Source organism: Pogona vitticeps, chromosome 2 (genome assembly GCF_051106095.1).
Source record: "Pogona vitticeps strain Pit_001003342236 chromosome 2, PviZW2.1, whole genome shotgun sequence".
In the NCBI taxonomy this organism is placed as follows: domain Eukaryota; kingdom Metazoa; phylum Chordata; class Lepidosauria; order Squamata; family Agamidae; genus Pogona; species Pogona vitticeps.
In genome coordinates, this window is record NC_135784.1 from 262,947,815 (window position 1) to 262,967,359 (window position 19,545).

A 19,545-nucleotide genomic window follows, 5' to 3' on the forward strand; every position below is an offset into this window, starting at 1 on the left:
CGAACCCTGTGGGACCCCACAACTGAGGGACCACGGGACTGATACATTTTCCCCCAGCTGAACTCTCTGGTGATGGCCCTCCAAGAAGGACTGGAGCCAAGCAAGAGCAAGGCCACCAATCCCCAACTCAGAGAGTGTCTCCAGGAGGATACCGTGCTCAACAGTATCAAAGGTGGCTGAAATATCAAGGAGTACAAGCAAGGACGTTTTGCCCATGTCAGCCTCTCTAAGTAGGTCATCCAGCAGGGTGACCAATGCTGTTTCCATACTGTGGCACAGCCTGAAGCCCGACTGAAATGGATCCAAGGCATCAGTTTCATCCAAGAGAGCTTGAAGCTGGTCGACAACCACCCTCTCAACTACCTTCTAAGGAAAGAAAGACTGGCGACAGGCCTATAATTGGCAATGTTGTCCACCATGAAGCTTGGTTTCTTCCTAATGGGTCTAATGAGCGTTTTCTTCTCTGGCCCTCAAGAAGAGACCCATTTATTATTTCAGTGACCCATTCAATTGTCACCGGCCTGGTGGCTTTGATTAGCCAGGCTGTTCAAGGATCCAGGGAGGAGGTGGTGACTCGACAGCAATCAAGGACCTTGTTCACCTCTGTGGATGTCACAGGTTGAAACTGAATAATTCTCAATGGACAAGGCACTGCGCTGGATGTCTCAGCTCGATCCACTGTTTTCAAATAGGGTGCGAGATCTCGGCCGATGGCCTCCACTTTTGATTTTAAAAATGCTGCAAATTGGTCACAAGAAATGCTAGGTGGAGGCCAATCAAATTGTGTCAATCAAAGTGTCAATCAAATTGGAAACAATGAACAGTTCAGGCTTCAAAAGTCTGGAGTATATTGCAGGAGCAGAGAAGCAAACATTGCCACTGTAGAGATGCAGATCAACAGTGGTTTTTTCACTTTCAATGAGCTAACAACAAATTGCTATGACTTTAATACATTCATTAAATTTCTAAACTACAATTCAATTCAATTATGCCCAAGGAGGTTTGTAGAACAGACAAAATGCAATTAAATAGAGAAAAGCCCTTCAAATAAGCAGACTAAAATTGGCGGTAAAATCTGGTCCTTTGAGATTCAGTCAAATATCTAAAAAAAGCAAACAGTTCCTTATTCACTAATATGTGTATGAAATACACAAATCTCATCACTTCTTTTCCTTACTGATTAATCTCATCAGAAATCAAATTTGGTCTGGCCAACATGAGCCCAGCAAAGGTAAACAGGGGCTGGCCCACATAGCCAATTGACTATTTATAACCTACATCAAAAGTAGGAAACCTCCAAACCTCCAGATGTCATTAGATTCAAATTACTACCAGCCCCAGGAAGCAAGACCAGTTGTCAGAGACTATGGAAGGTTTAGTTGAACAACATCTGGAACACCACAGATTTTTCTGTCTTGCTATAAAAGAATAAATACAAGATTCAAATATAAAATGCAGTAAATTCCATAGATTCTATTTGCAGCTCCTTGGATAAATGATGAGAACAAGTATATAATGTGTGCATCAAACCAAAAGTAGTACCAGGACAATTACCTTGCAAGTCACTGTCTAGAAGAATCTCAGCTACTGACAAATGAGTTTCACATGTTATATGGTTACAAATTATTTTGACTATTTCTGAAGTACAGACTGTAGTTACAAATTTTTTGACCCTTTCGAAAGTGCAGACTTGATTGTGTGCTCCTTTTACCAATGGAAACTGACTGGTCTAACAATGCAGTTTCAATTTGTATTCCTTCTGCAACTTATCAAAACATGAAATAAAACTAGATCACGTTCTGCTTCTTTTAACATCACAACTACTTGGAAGGTTTGTTTCAATAGTGGTGATGTACAATCACTACATAAATAACCTTCCTAAGTGACCGTGTCCTTTAAAAAAAAAATCTTAATGACAGTAAAATATAATACTCTTAATCCCAGATGTTCCAGAAAGAAGCAAGCTCCTCCTTAGTTATTCAACATTTAATTTTTATTCTTTTCCATTATACAGGCAAGCTACATGTAAGATATTTTAACACAGTGGTCAGAATATTATTGGAGATCAACGGATAAATGTGCAGACTGCACTGGCAAATTGCCACTAATTAATGAGTTACTGCTCACATTCCTGGTTATGTGCCAAGTCATAAAGCTGGCACCAAACAGCAACTCATTAATTAGCATCAGTTCACTGCTATAGTTTATACAATTACACTTATGTTGGTGTAGAGCTCCAACGGTATTCTGACCATTAGGAGCAACTAAGAAACTACGGTAATTTAATAAAGATGTTTTGGGCTGTATCTATCAAGCAACACAGAATGCAGTGGCAGTTGTGCTGACCAAAAAATAATGTTCCGTTTTCAAATGCCACACTAGGATTTAATAAGTTTAAAGTTTAAACCTAATGAAAGTTTTGTATGAATACAAAATGGGAACTACACCACTGATTGTAAATACGTTATACCAGTGGCTGTCAATATGTATGATAAGAATGATCAGCGTGTAGCTTGCAGGATGCATGAGGTCCTAAACATCACCAGCCCCAACATAAAAATGCTTTTAGAGAGGGGGAAAAAAGCTTTCAGTCTCCTTGTGCCTTCTAGAGGGTGAAGGGGGCAATTCTGCAATGATTTGTGGGGACTCCAAAACTCTCAGGGACCGACATATACCCACCAAAAAAATATCATTTTTCCCTATACAGCTGGAGTCCAGGCAACCTGAACGACTGTATCTTCCTACATGCACCTTCTCAGCAATTAAGATCAGTCCCTCTCAGCCCCATTGCCAGCACAAGCACAGCTGATGGGGACACAGGAGAGGGCCTTCTCTGTGGCAGCTCCCTAGCTATGGAACACTTTTCCTCAGGAGATCAGGATGGCCCCTTCCCTTTTATCGAAAAAAGCTAAAGACGCATCTCTTCAGGTAGGCTTTTAACAAATATAAGTGAATCCCTGAACCTCATTTTAGCAGATAATTTTAAACGTTTTTATGTTTCCATATTTTAATCTTTTAACTGTATTTTAAATCATATATTCTTCATTTTATCTTTTAACACTTAACTTATTGTATTTTTGTGAATTTGTGTGAATTTTAATGTTGTGAGCTGCTTTGGGTCCCTTATTGGAAGAAGTGTGGCATAATAATGAAACAACAACAGCAGCAACAACAACGATGATGATGATGATGATGATGATGATGATGATGATGATGATGATGATGATGATGATGATGATGATGATGATGATGATGATGATGAAGTTTATTTCTGCCATTCTTTCTTTATTCCTATCAGAACATTATACAATTTAAAATTCCTGTGATAGGAGATATGGAGAACCATTCACATGGGAAAAAGGACACACGGGAGCTTAGGATCTTGAATTAATTGATGCCATCTATCTCATCAGCCAAGATCTGGATAGACATAAAACACTCTGGCAATGGACTCTTGCTGACTGACATTGAATATGAGAAGGAAAGAATTTAAAGAGAACTGCTCCTATGTTTCCCTCTAGGAAAAGAGAAGAGATCATACATATCATGTTCTATTTCTCTTTTAACATCTCTGTGGGATTGCTATCATCAAGTACAATTCATTGAATGCAACAGCAGACTGTATACATGAGACTATGTGCAAACACGACTGCTTATTCACGAACAGAATGGGTTACTGGTTCTTGTTTTAAAGTTTTCAAGTTTAAAAGTAATGCCAATTTCAAAAGAGTTTTAAAAAACATGTAAAATATCTGTCTTACAACACAAACAATGCATAGCTAGGCATTACAACGGAATTACAATATAAGCAAAAGAGAAATAAAAGCTTTGTAAACAAACACTACAATTAAAGCAAAATTTTAAAGGTTAGCATCCACACCTGAATTTAGCATAATCCCCACATTAATTTCACTGTTTGTAAACAATGATTCTAGGAGTATGCAAGCAATTTTTGCTCATTAACAACAGTAAACTGCCTGGAATTAAAAAAAAACAGGAAGAAAGGCTGAAATCCTGTTGCACAACTTTGCATCACATAACAAAGAAGTAATCAGTTGTAGCCATACTATGACCATTCTGGGCAACAGAAAACTTCCTGGAGCCAATCATCTCTCCAGGTTTCAGGAATTCCTAGGGATCCCCTTTGTCCTGGGGTAGCCCTTTGGGAGCCAAGGAACAGGAGAAAGGACAATTTGAAACCAGAAAATTGGTGTTGCCTGTCCTAAGGCACCATCTTCATTGCACAATGTAAAGCTGCACAACAGGAATTCAGCCAAAGAAAGATCCTCAATACACATATATCAGAGTGCCTATCCCAAACTGTTATATATAACTATGAACACTTAGTCCTATTTAGGACAAAAGCAGTGTACACCTTCAATTTTACTTTGGCATATGGTAGTATGGATCTAGTATTCAGCCATGTACTCAGGTGCAAGAGATGTAGGATATCCACCACCTTCACCCATTATTTCTTCATTTGCTAAGTATCAGTATGTTCAATTGATAGCAAATGTACCTTTGCAGAAGAGTTCAAGTTACAATTCTATATCATGCTGCTCTGTCATGGACATCCAGAGAGACAACTGAGAAATTAATTTGTTTTAAAGACTGGTTAAAGGAAAGAAAATAATGGTGATGCAACTGGCATGAGAACATAATAGTTGCTATTTGGATTAGACCTGTAAAGCTTTAAGTATGCACTGGAAATAAAAGAGCACAGAAACTGTTTCCATCAAAAAAACTGTAAGTAAACCAGTACAGTAGTATTGGCAAATAGGAGGGGCAGACCCAAAAAAGAAACATGACCCTAAAATGAAGAGGGACAAAAATCAGTGAGAGGTATCTTGGAGGCTGCAGTGCCTTGTGACAGAATGGACTTACAGCAGTCAGTTGCAGTCTTATTTGTTAGAAAGATCCAAGAGCATTCAAAACATTTCTATAGTAAGGTATGCAGATAAACAGATCTGCAAAAGCAGAAATGCAGAACATTGCCAATAGTCCCCTCAGTCTAGAAAACCAGGCTGGAGTCTTGTACAGAAACAAGAACAAAAAGACACCAGTATTTCTATAGAAATTGTTTGGGCCGGAGAGCCTTTCTGCACATAAATTCAACTTTTTCTGCCTAGGAGGGGAAGAATGGCCAATGAACTTACTGCATGAGTGTTCCCTTTTCTACAAAGAGCTGTTATATAAAGTGCAAGCATTTTAACTGAGAAAAATACTTTTCACTGAGTCATTCTATGAAGCCATGCAATTATTACTCAAGCCTTTTTCCTCACAGAGAGTTGCTGCTTTAAAAGCCATCCTCTAGTCCAGACACAAGGCCTAACTATGTCAAAGAACAGCTAATGGGTATACGAAGAACTGCAGTTTATTTAGAGGCCAGATCTATGGCCTGGTTTCCTGCATCCACAACACCAGTGAAAGGATAATTCCATTTCATTAAAATTTTAACCAGGAAGAATCTCAAGAGTAACAAGAAGAGCATGCTGTGAAAAATGATCAGACCAGAATGGGAACATAGACCCTCTTCCTTCAGTGCCTTTCACTCAGAAAGTGAGAGCATCTCTCCCTCATGAGGAGAAATGATAAGCATAATCATCATGTCCCATCAAATCAGTTCTGACTTATGGAAAGCCTTTTCATTTTTTTTTCCAGTTAGAGAATACTCAGAAGTGGTTTGCCATTCTTTTCTTCTGGGGGTGCCCTGGGACTGTGTAGTTTTGCCCAAAGCCAGTCTATGTGGATAGACTGGTTTTTCTCCCTAAAGGCACAGAAGAAAATGGAACTCTCACATTGAGTTGTTATGAAAGCTTGGCTAAGGACCAAACTAGATAAAATACATTTGAAATGAACAGGAGGCATAAAATTTGTGATGGTACATCTGGTGGGGTGGTTTATGCTCCTCAGTGTCATTTCCCCCTGTTTTGTCTGTCTTGTTCACTGGTCATAGGAGAAAGGTGAATACTTTGATGTTGCTGTACTTTCTTAAAGTATATCTGTCTTGTTTCTTTAACATTACTTTTACTACATTCATACCTTGCCTTTCTTCCAGGAACTAAAGGTCTCCCCAATTTTATTTTCAACAATAATATGAAGTAGATTCATATCCTGCTAAAACAACAAGAGTCTTGTGCCACCTTTAGGACTAACAAGTTTTATTTGACATGAGCTTTCCTAGGCATCTTTGTTCATTCGTGTGAAATAAAAATAGTTATTCTTAAAGGTGAAACACAACTGTTGTTTTGCTATATCAAATTTAGGTATCTGGCTGAGGAGTGTAGTTCGATTATCCAGTGTGTCTCTCTCACAGGGTCTTGACTCAGTGATCCATAGTGTCCCTTCCAGTTCTGCAGTTCTAAATTATCATTGTTGTTGTTGTTGTTGTTAAACACCAGACACAGCCAATCAAAATTTTAAAAACATTGGTATTATATAACAGATACATGTTATAATCAAAAAACCAAGTACTGTATCTGTTAAATATCGATGCAGTATGTATGCTGTTCCTAATATTGTTTGGTTTTTTTTGTAACTCTGATGGTGTTATTTCCGAGATCTGTAACTGCTTATAATACTTTGTGAAATTTCTTGATATTGTTCCCAAAGCCCCAATGACTATGGGGACTCACTTTTTTCATCCACAAGTGAGAGGTTTCGATTTCCAGATCTTTGTATTTTGCTTATACCTCCTGATCTAGAAATGTCCTGCAGGAAGAATTTACCTTGTTACATCTGCCTCTGACAGGGGCAGGGGGAGGCTGCTGGCTACCACAGAGATGACTACAAAATGAAAGACAAGGCTTGTACATGCGTTCCTCAGTCATTCCATAAGTAAGATAAGCACATGAATTCCGAACTTCACTTGCGATAATTTCTCCAAAATTTCTCCTCCTCTGAAATATTTTCCCAAGTTGGCTAGAAATGGCTGAAATTCTCATGGGAGAAATTTTCAACCCAGCATTCATTAAAACTACATGTGAGTTCAGGAGACTTCCTTTATGTAGCATAGCTTCATAGACACCCTCACTATGCATATTTAAAGCCACTGGATATATGATGAGCAATTCTGTTAGCCATATAAAATGGAACTTGACAAGAGCTCCAGGGTTGAGAGATGACTGATTCTCCACCTGTCTGAAACATGTAATATTTAACTCACAGCATTTCTTCTTGTAAGTAGTTTCCCTGTCCCCAAACTGACATCAGATTGACGGAAATAATCAGATGCTGCAAGGATGACAGCTGACTGAAGTTGTACACCCTTACACATCAGAAGAAAGAACACTACCTCCGGGCCAGCAAAGACTAACAACAATACCAGGTCAACAGCAGAGGTACACAGCTGAATATCTGCACAAATCAATTCACTCTCCAATGATAACCTAGTCTTTTGGTCAGAAATAGCAAACAAATATTCAGTAAAATCATGCCTTTATTATTTTGCCTTTTTCAAGAATGCAACTGTGCTAGTTGCTAATCAACCGTAAGAATAGTAAATTTATTTTAGAATAACTTTTCACGAACTACTATTTCATCAGAGCATTATTTCATACAATTGATGAAGCAGACAACAGTCTGAAAATATGATGCTATGTAAATCTATTAATCTTTAATATGTTCTGGGATTCTTTATTATTTTGCCTATAATACTAGCAGCAGCTATATTAGTTCAACATTATGGTAAATAGTAAATAATGAAACTAATGCTTTGTATTAGATCTATAAGTGTAAGAATCAACAACAAGGACAAAATGTTTCCAAGTTAGCACTGAGATAATATGGGCAAATGGTGAATTATTCTAACTGAACTTGATATTGGGCCTAGCCTTAGCCAAACCTTTCTCAAAGCATCCTTCAAGCACAACTAATTGTTGGCTAGCAAACTAATTGTGTCTGTGTGTTTAGTCATGTCCGACTCTTCGTGACCCCATGGACCAGAGCGCGCCAGGCTCTCCTATCTTCCACTGCCTCCCGGAGTTGTGTCAAATTCATGTTGGTAGCTTCAATGACACTGTTCAGCCATCTCATCCTCTGTCATCCCCTTCTCCTCTTGCCTTCACACTTTCCTAACATCAGAGTCTTTTCCAGGGAGTCTTCTCTTCTCATCAGATGGCCAAAATATTGGAGCCTCAGCTTCAGGATCTGTCCTTCCACAGAGCACTCGGGGTTGATTACTTGAAATATTTCTTATTTTCTTCCAAATATATATATAGAAGGTTATATAAATAGAACCTGGTCTTCTATGCTCAGGTGAAGAAAAGTTATTATATTTCTGGACTGCATGTAGAGACACAGTGTCCAGATGAAGTAATGACATCACTTTCCTTTCCTTTGATGAAACCTCAAACCAGACCTATATTTTGAGGCCCTGAAGTTTGAACTGTTATGGGGGCACCTTGCAACCAGCAACGAGGTCTAGGTAACCACTGTTTTCTTCTTCAGTGGGGTTGTTCCACAACAAATCACATTTTTTTTAAAAAAAATTAACCACTATATCTCAGGTTTTGATTAAAATTGTTGTACTGTTTACCTCACATGTCAAAGTCAGTGATGTGAATAAAATTTTTCTGTGCCTCAAAGTTATCTACTATTTGTATTTACCAAAGAAGATATTTTATTATCTTTTTAAATTACTTTTTAATTTTCACTGTATTTTAATTGTACATAGGTAAAATTATTATTTATTGTAATACTATTATATATTTAGTATATTTTAAGAATTTATAAGATTATTTGTTTAAATAAAAAGTAACAAAATGTTGTCCTTTACATTATGACCACAAGCAATGAAACATGCTTTCAGTTTTTTAATTAAGGCTAGCTTAAGATAAATAATTTTAATAAAAGTTTTAATTTCTTTCATAAATGTAAATAGTGTTTAAAATTATTTATAATTTTTATATTAAATTTAGAATGAAATACTCTTAATTTGAATCTTCTTTTTCAATTATGGCTGGCATACACAACACTTTAGTAACCTTTTTATTTTTATTTTAACTATTATTTTCATATTGAATTACACTATATTATTAATATTATTTTTTTAAAAAAACTTCTCATACAGTAGACCCAACATTTTTAAGTAATATGGACTAAAGTTGCTTTTTGGGCTCCTCTGGGGTTAGGGACCCTGAAATGTTAGCTTCATTAGTTTCACAGTGGATTCACCCCTGCCTCAAACTTGAGAACTATGTCTAGTTCCGGGCACTAATTTTAAAGTCTAGAAGCCAAGCCATATGAAGGATAGTTCAGAAAATTGAGTGTGTTTAGTCTGGAGAAAAGAATGAGAAGTAATATTTTCAAATTTTTGAAGGCTATTCTTTTCTGCTACCCCAGAAGATGGGATATGAATTGAGGGATAGAAATTATAAGAAAGGAGATTTTGACTAACCTTTAAGAAGATCTTCCTGATGTTAAGAGTGGTTTGTCAGTGAAACTCTAAACTGAGATTGAATTACCATCTGCAGGGATACTCTAGCTGTGCATATCTTGCACTGGCAAGGGATTGGGCCAGGCATATCTTGGGGTACGTTCCAGTTCCACAGTTCTACAACTCCACAATCCTATGATTCTACAAACATGCTGTATTTCCCAGGTAGCTGAGCCTGCAACTCTTTACAATATGCTAAATAGTGAGAGTATAAAGAATTAAATTAGGGATAACACAGTAATTTGACTAGGCACGTTCTAAACATTAAAGGATCTCAGTGTAATATTTAAAGAACAAGCCAAATGAAGCAAACACATCAGGCTCTTGTTCACTGGGATCATATTGGCTCACCTTCCACCTCTCTACAGTTTGTTAAGTATTTCTCCTTTCCTCAAAGATCCACCTTGGGGGAATTGAGTAGAGAGAAATGGGGCAGAAGACAGTGTCAGAAGACAAGGAAGGAACCATCAGGTCCTCCACAGTATCAATTAACACCTTATTTCCCGCCTTAGGCTCATGGGGCTTGTCATCCTGCCCACAACATTTGCCAGCCCGTACTCAAGTGAGAAGGCCAATTTCCTTCTGCTATCTTTCCCAAGAACAGTCTTTCTTTTTTTGACATATTTGGGAAAATAAAGGGGAAATTTAGAATCTAGAGGTAGTAGAAAAGGGGCCCGAATTTCCTTCTAGTTATTTCTCCTTTACTTGCAATGGATCATACTGGCATTTTGCACAAGCTGTTTGGGATTTTGCATGAATCTTAGAAAACCTGCTGTATTTTATGGATGCTTTTTTGAACCAATGAAAGTTCTGCCAATACTAAATCAATTTACAAATAATTAAATATTTTTGAAACTTTTATTGCTTTGAGAGATATATAGATACAGATATATAGATCCATACGTTCCACTGATTCAGATGGGCCTATTCTAATTGAAACTTATTACACTAAAATAAGTCACAATTAGAGTAGTTGTAATTTATCAAATCCTTATAGATTCAATGGGTATACTCTAGTGCAACTTACTACGCTAACCAACAGAATTGCAGCCACTGTGACTGATACTGAAGGTAATATATCAGCAGCATGAATAGTAGCCATTAATAGCAATCCTCCTTGGATCTAATTCCTCTCTAAATACATCTGAGCTGTTAGGCTATCACTATATCTTTCAAAATTCCATCACTTCTTCGAGTTGCTTAAGGATGTCATTTTGTCTGTCCTCAATCTTCCAATGCTCAGGTTTTGTCAATAAAAGAGTGCTTCTTCCAAATGTTCATAGTTTTATGTACCACCTCTTGATCATCCTTTTTTCCTTAACTAAAAAAAGCTCAAATGTTGCACCGTTACTCATAGGGGAACTGCTCCAGCTCTTTTATCATTTTTGTAACCCTTCTCTGCATCTTTTTAAGCTCTACAATATTATTATTTTGGCCTTTGTCAAAGGAATGCATCTTTAATACCATTAAGGCTTCTTAATATTGCACAACACAGAAGTGTGTATTGAGTACAGAATTTATAACATGCTCATCCTTGGTCCTAGTATTTTAGTATTAAGACATCTGAAGACATCTTAGCATGTAGAATAGGATGAAATCCACAAAACTATTAGCATGACCAAAGAATATTTGCTCAAATACAAGCTGCTATACTTAGCTAGTAGGTAAAATTCATCTTGATTTGATTAACAGGGATACTAGTAATGAACAGCCAAAGTAAATGAGTTATATTATGTAAAAGACTGGGCCTGGATGAGATAAGAAGTTTGGCATTGTACAATGAATTCCTAAATGATAAATACAGAAACAAACATTAGAAAAAGAACTACAATGGACAAATGTTGTACATTTGATGAATAACAACAGTTTTAATGAGAGAGAACTACCACATTGTTCTCCACAATAAAACAGCTAACAAAAAACCTGGAAAAACTAAAGATACCTAACTGCAAGGCTGAAAACCCCTAACTTGATATCAGTCACTCCCAAAATAGACAATGTGGGTCATAGAAATGTGGATGGAAGCTGCTAAAAAAGGCTCTCTCAACTTTGCCAGTTTCTGATGGTAAAAAGACTTGCATTTCCTTGCTGATTTTGGGTGCTCTAACACTAGGCACAGTGAACATGTCATTTCCAAGTGCCCAAAAGAAGTTGGCTGCCAATTTTACCTGCAGAAGAGCTCACGGGATGATTGCCAGTTTAGCACCCCTGAAGCCACACCTGCTTCTCAACCAATGACAAAGTGCCTCCAGCCTTCCAGCATGTGTTGATTCCTATTCACCTCTGTGCTTTCAAACTTGAGAAGACTGCTCACATCATGCTTACCTATGGGCAATAGCACTGTCAACAACCAGGGTGAACAGAGTGGGTGAAAACAGCAAAGTGTTATTCCCCACTTTCCCTCAGTTCTTTACAGAAGATGAGCAACAGTTTAGAGCAAATAAACCAATTTAAAAATAATTCAACTTTTCCAGAAAATATGACGAGTTACTCTGACTACAGAAGCTCTTCGAAAATACTTCTGATACACATCCTTGATTCTATCTACACAGGCCTTAGATAGATGAAAGAAATTAAGACTATTCCAATTCTTTGTGTGTGCCTCTAAAATAAAGTTACAGGAAGCACTCTGAATGCAGGATTTTTCTCACACAAATCAACTAAAATCAGATGGTTAACATTCCTCCCTTGTGAAAAGCTACAGTCTTTCCATACGAAATTCATCCTTTCTTCTGCCTTGCAGCTTCCTAAACTGTTCACATCATTGGAACAGTTTAGAGAAGAAGGCAAGCACACCCACAGACACATGAAAAATTATGTAGGTAAATGGTCCCCAGGCACAGTCCTATTGTCTGAAAGATATGTCAAGGAAGATGAGTGTACTAGTACGTAGCCATTTAGTTACTTGGAGTAGCCTTCTACCATGAACTGTTACATCTGTCCTTAGATCAGGGTACAACATAAACAACTGAAAATATTTAAAACACAAGAAAAAATGGAAACGATTTAAAGTATTACACCAATATGGCCATATCATAATACAACAGTGCTACATTACACCACATAATAATAGTCAAAAATACGTTGGGATCTCATATGCACAAAGAGGAATCACATAAATTGTCAGAGCTTATTGTGTCTATTTCACAACATGCTTAGGCTGGGCTGGGCATGCAGTTTTGTCTGTGACCAGCATACACCCAGCCTCTCATCGGTTACCTATGGAAACCTACCTGACTCCTCTTGCACACATGTAAAATCCCGACAAGATTTTGGTCATTATGTTTTAGTTTGTGGGTGCTTAGTTTGTAGCAAGAGGGAGAATCTAATCATTCTTAAACTCCTGCTGAGAACCAGTTTATTTGCTCAAGAAGTCTATATAAATTTAAAAATAGCCTCCCGTGCTTTCCCGCATACCTGGTTTATGTCCTTCATAGCTACAATGTTGCTAGGCTTCACTTTCCTCCTCGCTCCCTCTCTCTCTTTCTTCCCTTTACATAACAATGCCATAGCATGGACAAGACTGAACTAGGAAGATCTTGGATATCAGATATACCATCCAAGTATAATTCCAGATCCAATCTGCAACAAAGTTTTGATGAGCAGCATGTCAGAATCTTTTACTGTCCTCCACCCCATGAAAAAAAATAATGTTTTCTGTCCAAGAATTGAGAAGTTACTGGTGCCTCTGCAGCCCTAAGCCAGTGGTGACAAAACTGAACATTACGCCAGTTCCCCCAGAAGCTGAGAAATGTTGATTACCACAACATCCACTTCTGGGGGTGGGGTGGGGGGATAATGCACTGAAATGACTGAAAATGGCATAGCTTTTTGAAGAACTGCTGCTTTGAAAATATCATCTTAGGTAGAACAGCACTCATATACTTTTCTGGCTACAACAATTCAGTGTTCAATTCTATATGTTGTCGCTTTTTAATCATTCATCTATTTAGTACACTCACTGCAGAGGCCTTTAGAAACCACAAAGGATAGTCTGCTGCCCCGAGAAGCTTACAATCTGTATAGTTTAATACAGCAGCAGCTCAAAGAGAAGGAAAATGTATTTCTCTACTATCTGACCCTTGTGAAAGAGTCTTGTTCTGATGAGCCAGATTCTACAGTTGCTTTTCAATCTCACTAAGAAATGTTTAATCACTGAGATAAAACAAATGAATAAACCGCTATTACATACAAATTTTAACTGCTGTACGAGGTCAACGTGAACACTAAACACTAAAACACATGGTTTAATAGTTGCAAGTCATGCTTATCTCATGCTCAAACAGCATTAAGAAGCACAACATTCCTCTTAATGCCATATCTTCCACTTAGAAGTTATGAACTCAACAGTACAATTAAAACCCTAAAGTTTGTAAAGCAGTGTTTTAAAACATGTAGATTCTGGTCATAATAGTGGAGAAAAGATCTTGCTGTATTATCAGTAGTATATGCCCAAGGTGAACCTTGCTCACTATTCCATTACCTAGTAAAATACTAGAAAAAACAATATAGTGAGAAAATACATAGCTCATTTTCAAGATGAAAGTATTTTGGTTCCAGTTATCCCTCCCACTTTAAAACATGCTGGAATCAATCAGCCCAAGAGTAAGAAATATTTATAGTTCAGAATACTGGAAGTGAGTTAATCAAACTTAAACGGTAATTTGAAATGTAGTTCAAAGCAATCTTTCTGTACAGTATTTTAATAGTAGCTGTCAATTCTACGTCATTTCAATTACTCTTTCTTTCTCATCATGCAGCCTTAGAAGGGTTACTAGCACACTGGTCCAATAACGGAAACAGTTTGTAAGTTTGCAAAATTAGGTCTACCATTGTTCATAAATATCTGATCAGAAGAAATGTTCTGTCCCAGAAATTCATGCATCTCAGGAGTCTAAGGAACATTATGGTACAAATTACCCCTCCACCCCAACCCTCATGAGCTGAAAATAAGAACACTGCAGTTGTAAGAAACAGGAAGTGCATATAAGGAGCATTTTATAGCATTTTGTTATGGACTATTGATCCTGAAGTAACTGGGATCCGCAGACGAATGTAGCTGTAGCTCATGAAAGAGGGATTGGCACTACTTTCATTCATTTTGTCTGATTTCCTTGTGTTTAGGAGAACAAATGAGAAAAGTGGGAAAGCAGAAATGGGAGTAGTCAAAGAGGTGAGGGAGTTGAAGCGAAGAACAAAAACAGAGATGAGGAAAGGCACAACTTTTTCCCCCATGCAGCAGGAGGGTGATATGTGGGTCTGGAGAAATTGCCCTATTATATGAAAGTACATGTTTTTTCTTCATACAGCTGCTCAGCTATTTCCTACTTTTTTCTTACATGAACTTTAGAACTATAAGCTTCTTGCGATCTATGCTCTAGAACTCTGCTAAACCCCCACATACTCTGATGATAGGATGCCCAACCTATAGAACAGCTGTGTTGGTTAGCAATGCTGCACAAGTGATGAAAGACCCATTAAATACTTCCATGAGTATACACAGTATACAGGCCATCCAGTTCCTCATACAATTTTTTTGGGGGGGGGGGAATTAGAGGACAGGCTCTCTTGAATCCAGCACTGCTGTGTTTTTTTTTTCTTTTCTTGAAGAGGAAATAGACAGACAGACAGACAGACAAAGACAGAAAGAAAGAAAGAAAGACAGAAAGACAGACAGACAGACAGACAGACAGAAAGAAAGAAAGAAAAAGAAAGAAAGAAAAAGACAGACAGACAGACAGACAGAAAGAAAGACAGAAAGACAGAAAGACAGAAAGACAGAAAGACAGAAAGAAAGAAAGAAAGAAAGAAAGAAAGAAAGAAAGAAAGAAAGAAAGAAAGAAAGAAAGGTGAATTGTCCAGCAACACTTCTGCCTCTTTAACAAACCAGAAGCAGAGTCCTGGGATTAATAATAGGCGACAGAGGAAACTTTGAGAAGAAAAGCAAAACTCCCTGAGAAATCTCACCAAGCCCCCTTCCCTCCTCTTTGGCTGATCGGAAATAACAGATTACATCTTAAAAGCCTGAAGTCACCAAACACAGACTTTATATACTCAACAGAAGACGGAGGGAGCCGAGTGTGTGCAAGCGATAAACCCTTGCGAGGCGGGAAGGCATATCTGTTGGAGAGATCCTGAACTCTCTCTCGCCGGCCGTGGCCAGAAAGGATTATTATTTCCCAAGGGAAAGGCTCCCCTTCGGCCGCCGCTGTAGCCACACGCCTCAGAGTTCAGACACAATCACAGAAGCAACAGCCCCGAAAACAATCACAGCCACCCGCCCGGAAACCAAAGAAGAGTGACGGCGGGGTGGGCGACGCTCACACCGAGACACACAAACAAATCGCCGCGATCTCACACCGAGCCGCTCCCCCGCTCGTCACGGCCTCTACGTGGGTCTTCCCACGAGCCGATCCTGACGTGCGCTCCTGCCCGAGGCAGGTCAGTATTCAAGTTGCGCTCCCCCGCTCCCTCTCCCCACCTCCGGGCCCGGCGCTGTCAAAAGGCGCGGGGGCAGGAAAAGTTGCTGAACAGCAAAACAAGATGCAGCAATGCCTGCCTCCCTTCTCCGGGAAGGGGCGGGCGAGGCGGGCGAAGGGGGAAGCAGGTGCCCCGCAGGCGCCCCCGCCAGCCCCCCGCGTGGTCCACAGGCGAGGGCGGGGAGAAGGGCATACAATGGGCTGCCTGCGGAAAGTGACCGAAGTGGCTGGCAGGCAAGCCAGCAGAGAACCGGGGCTACCCGTCACTGGGCTGCCGAGGCAAGACTTTAAGAGGAGGAAGACCAGCCCGGCGAGCCCGGCCAGAGTCTGGGAAAGGCAGGCGGGCTGGCCCACGGAGCTGAAAGGAAGGAAGGAAGGAAGGAGCAGCCGCCCGCCCATGTTATGGTGCCCGCGCGCTGAAACAACTTGCCCTCCCTTCCCTCAGCCGCGGTTATGGCGTGGAGGAAGCCCAGTCTCGTCCTCGTGCCCCGTTCTCGGGCGACTCACCTTCGCCACGCCACCTCCGGCTGCAGGGAGCCTTCCGACGACCACCCCAAGGTTTCTCCCCCCCGGACTCGACTAGGCGGCCGTAGCTGCCCGCCTGACGCCGAGCGAAGGAAGCGGTGCTGGGCCCGCCCCCGGAGCCAGCCGGGCCCGCCCCGAGCCCTCCCACCGCCAGCTCGGAGCTCCGTCTCCAGAAAACCCAAATACGGGGAGGGAGGCGGCGGCGGCGGCGGGGTGAGGGAGGCTGCTTGGCGGGCTGCGAGGAAGCTTTTGTTTGGCTTCGCCGCGCCAGTCCTGGCAGCCTGACAGAAGGCTCCGGTCCCGACAGGAAACGCCAAGAAAAGCTCTGGAAAGGCCGCTTTTCTTTCGCCCCCTCGCGGCTGAGGCAACAGGGCAGTACGGGAAGCTGCCACCCCACGGTGGCCTGCACCAGCAGGAGTGTCACGTTTCCCAAAGACGGCATGAAGTGGCTCATGGACGCGCTGGGCGCCCCCCACCTCGAAATTCTTAGGTGAGGCGCTCGTTTCCCCTCACCTCAGAATCACTTAGTCCAAGAAAATGAAAAAGAATTCTGCACTCGTGCAAGGGCTCTTTTCAAAAATGACAGTATCCCCACACGGAATAAAAAAGGGTAACGTGTGACCTAGGTGTACAGAGCCCAGTGGCAAGAATATGGGTATTTTGGGTAGCATGCCTTAAGAAGCCACAGCAGATTGTGGATTTCAGTTTCATGGGCAAATATGTACACGCGTCGCACACCTGACGTGACTGCTAGTCGGTTGCAACTCGAACTCCCTGAAATAAGGAATTTTTTTAAACTCATAGGAATTCAGCAGGTTCCGAGTAGCCTTACTGGGAGGGAGAGACTCAAAACCAGCACTTCTTCACCCTGCAACGTGAAACTTGGCGTTTGCTTGCACAATGGACAGTGATAAGCCACCAAAGTGAGCGGTTTCAAAAAGAGCGGCTTGCAAGTTCATGAAGGGTGGCTTGTCAGTGGCTGACAGGAGATCAAGTTGGCTAGCCTCTTGGTTGCCCACTGGGGAAAGAAAATGCAGTACACGTCTTTGGTCTGATCCAACACGGTTCCTATGTTCTTATAATGTGGCCCTAATGACACAAGGCAGATAAATCCTTACATATAACGTTAGTAGTGTGGGGAGGGGATACAAATTGCAGCAGGGAGGTGATCATTGGTTTACAGAATAATGGTTTTCTTTTCTGTTCTTTCTGTGGGTTCCATCTTTCCTTGCTTTTGTTGTTGTTTAATCGTTTAGTCGTGTCCGACTCTTCGTGACCCCATGGACCAGAGCATGCCAGGCTCTCCTATCTTCCACTGCCTCCCGGAGTTGGGTCAAATTCATGTCGGTAGCTTCGATGACACTGTCCAGCCATCTCATCCTCTGTCGTCCCCTTCTCCTCTTGCCTGCACACTTTCCTAACAACAGAGTCTTTTCCAGGGGGTCTTCTCCTTCTTTCCTTGTTAGAACTCCCCCAAATCCAGACTCTTGGGCAGAGACAGTTCTGTTATTAACTCAACTTTTTAAAATTAACTTCAACAGGCAACGTTCCAATAACAACTTCATAAGGTCCCACATCCACCTCACCATTTAACACTCTGACAGTCATTATCAACCCTTCCCCATGGCTCCCTTAGAGTTGGGGCATTCATCTTGCTAGTAGGAGGGTGATAAGAGGTATGGGATCCCATACACTTGCTGCCATAGGGATGGCATGCCCAAACTTCCCCAAGTTCTCTCTTTTTTGTCTAAACCTGCATCTCATCTCTCTTCTTCTGCTGAGGAGGCCATCCCTGTGCTAACTCCCTCCCAGAGTATAGTACTGTCATCCTCTCTCTCTTTCTAGATGCCTCCTCTTGCATCTTTCCCTTTCCACAGTATAAAGGTTTAGGGGAGGTTTTTGTCCATAGCTTCTCTACTTCTTCATGGGGTACCTTCAGCTTTACAAGTGCCCCAGTCCGGACATACTCTTCTCTATCCACCCTTTGGGTAGCTTTGCCAAGGTGAACTTCTCTGTTACTTCTGTCTCTTTCTCTCTCCTTAGAGTGATCTTTTCTACCTCTCTGCTACTGCCATCTCATCTCCTCTTCTCTCTTACTTTTATCTCTTCTATCTTCTACCTTTTCTCCCTTCTACCTAGTTCTGTTAGATGCAAAGTTGCTTTTAGTATGTCATTTGGCCCTTAGAACAAAGACAATGGCTAGAATCCTACTGATGTTTGCATAAGGTTTGTGAAACTTGCAGTGGCTAATTATGGCTAATTAACAAAGTATCGGGGCATGATTTTGTTGCATCAATCAACCCTGCCCATGTGCTTTGGCTGCACAGTTGAAATGCATTCAGCACCTCATTAATAAGCAGCAATTATGCAAGAAATTATGTACACATTATGTGAACACTCAGGATTGCAGTCAATTCCAGTCTAGACAACCTATCATTTCATAAATAATCATCTACAGACAGAAAATAATCTAAGTTACAAATTATTATCAAGGACATATTTTCTACTAAAGAGTGCTAAGTTGACTTCTGTAGTTTTTGGAAGGGTGACTAAAAGCACCATTGCAAATTTGCCATTTTTGCAATTGCAAACCTTTAGCTAGCTATAAATGTTCCTCTAAGCAGTGACTAGACATCTACCAGTGAGGCCTGTGGGTTTCAACTGCAAAAATTGATGATGCATGTGTCTCAAAATGGTTCACATAAGCAGAGGCAAGCTGTGTTAATCACTTTTGTGGTGATTACTCAGGACTTCATATTTAATTCCTGTACTAGAGCATATGCACCTGCAAGTGGGGAAACAAAAAGTTTGGGCAAATACTATTATACTTCATTTCATTTCCCTTTGTGCACAGAAATGAAGTATAACTGGGTGAAAGAATTAAATCTCAAAGAGTCAGGAATAATGCCAGCAGATTGCTGTAGCAAAGAAAATGACAGAACTGAATCTATTAGAATAAGGGAGGATCCAAAGCAAATAGGTGCCTGATTATCTAAGCAGGATATGAACCCTAGAGAAGCGACAGCCGAAGTCTAATCCTCCAGAAATTCCTGGACAGTAACTCCCAGCATTCTTTATTTTTGGCCACACTGGTTAAGATCATAG

General features: G+C 40.4%; 1 protein-coding gene and 1 long non-coding RNA gene across 7 annotated transcripts in view; one reads left to right on the forward strand and one right to left on the reverse strand.

The window, feature by feature from the left end:
* Nucleotides 1-16,676, reverse strand: part of PAM (peptidylglycine alpha-amidating monooxygenase) — a 183,908-nt gene extending 167,232 nt beyond the window's left edge. For 4 of the 6 annotated variants that reach the window (XM_072992490.2, XM_020794415.3, XM_020794414.3 and 1 more), the window contains exon 1: nucleotides 16,423-16,676. The gene's annotated coding sequence lies outside the window, so the exon portion shown is untranslated. Of the gene's footprint in view, nucleotides 1-12,853; nucleotides 13,019-15,796; nucleotides 15,879-16,422 lie in introns of those variants that run through there. The other 2 variants (XM_078386271.1, XM_078386274.1) reach the window with 2 other exon arrangements.
* Nucleotides 15,774-19,545, forward strand: part of LOC144587026 (uncharacterized) — a 38,384-nt gene continuing 34,612 nt past the window's right edge. Inside the window, exon 1 of the long non-coding RNA XR_013542167.1 lies at nucleotides 15,774-15,877. This is a non-coding gene — a long non-coding RNA (uncharacterized LOC144587026). The remainder of the gene's footprint in view (nucleotides 15,878-19,545) is intronic.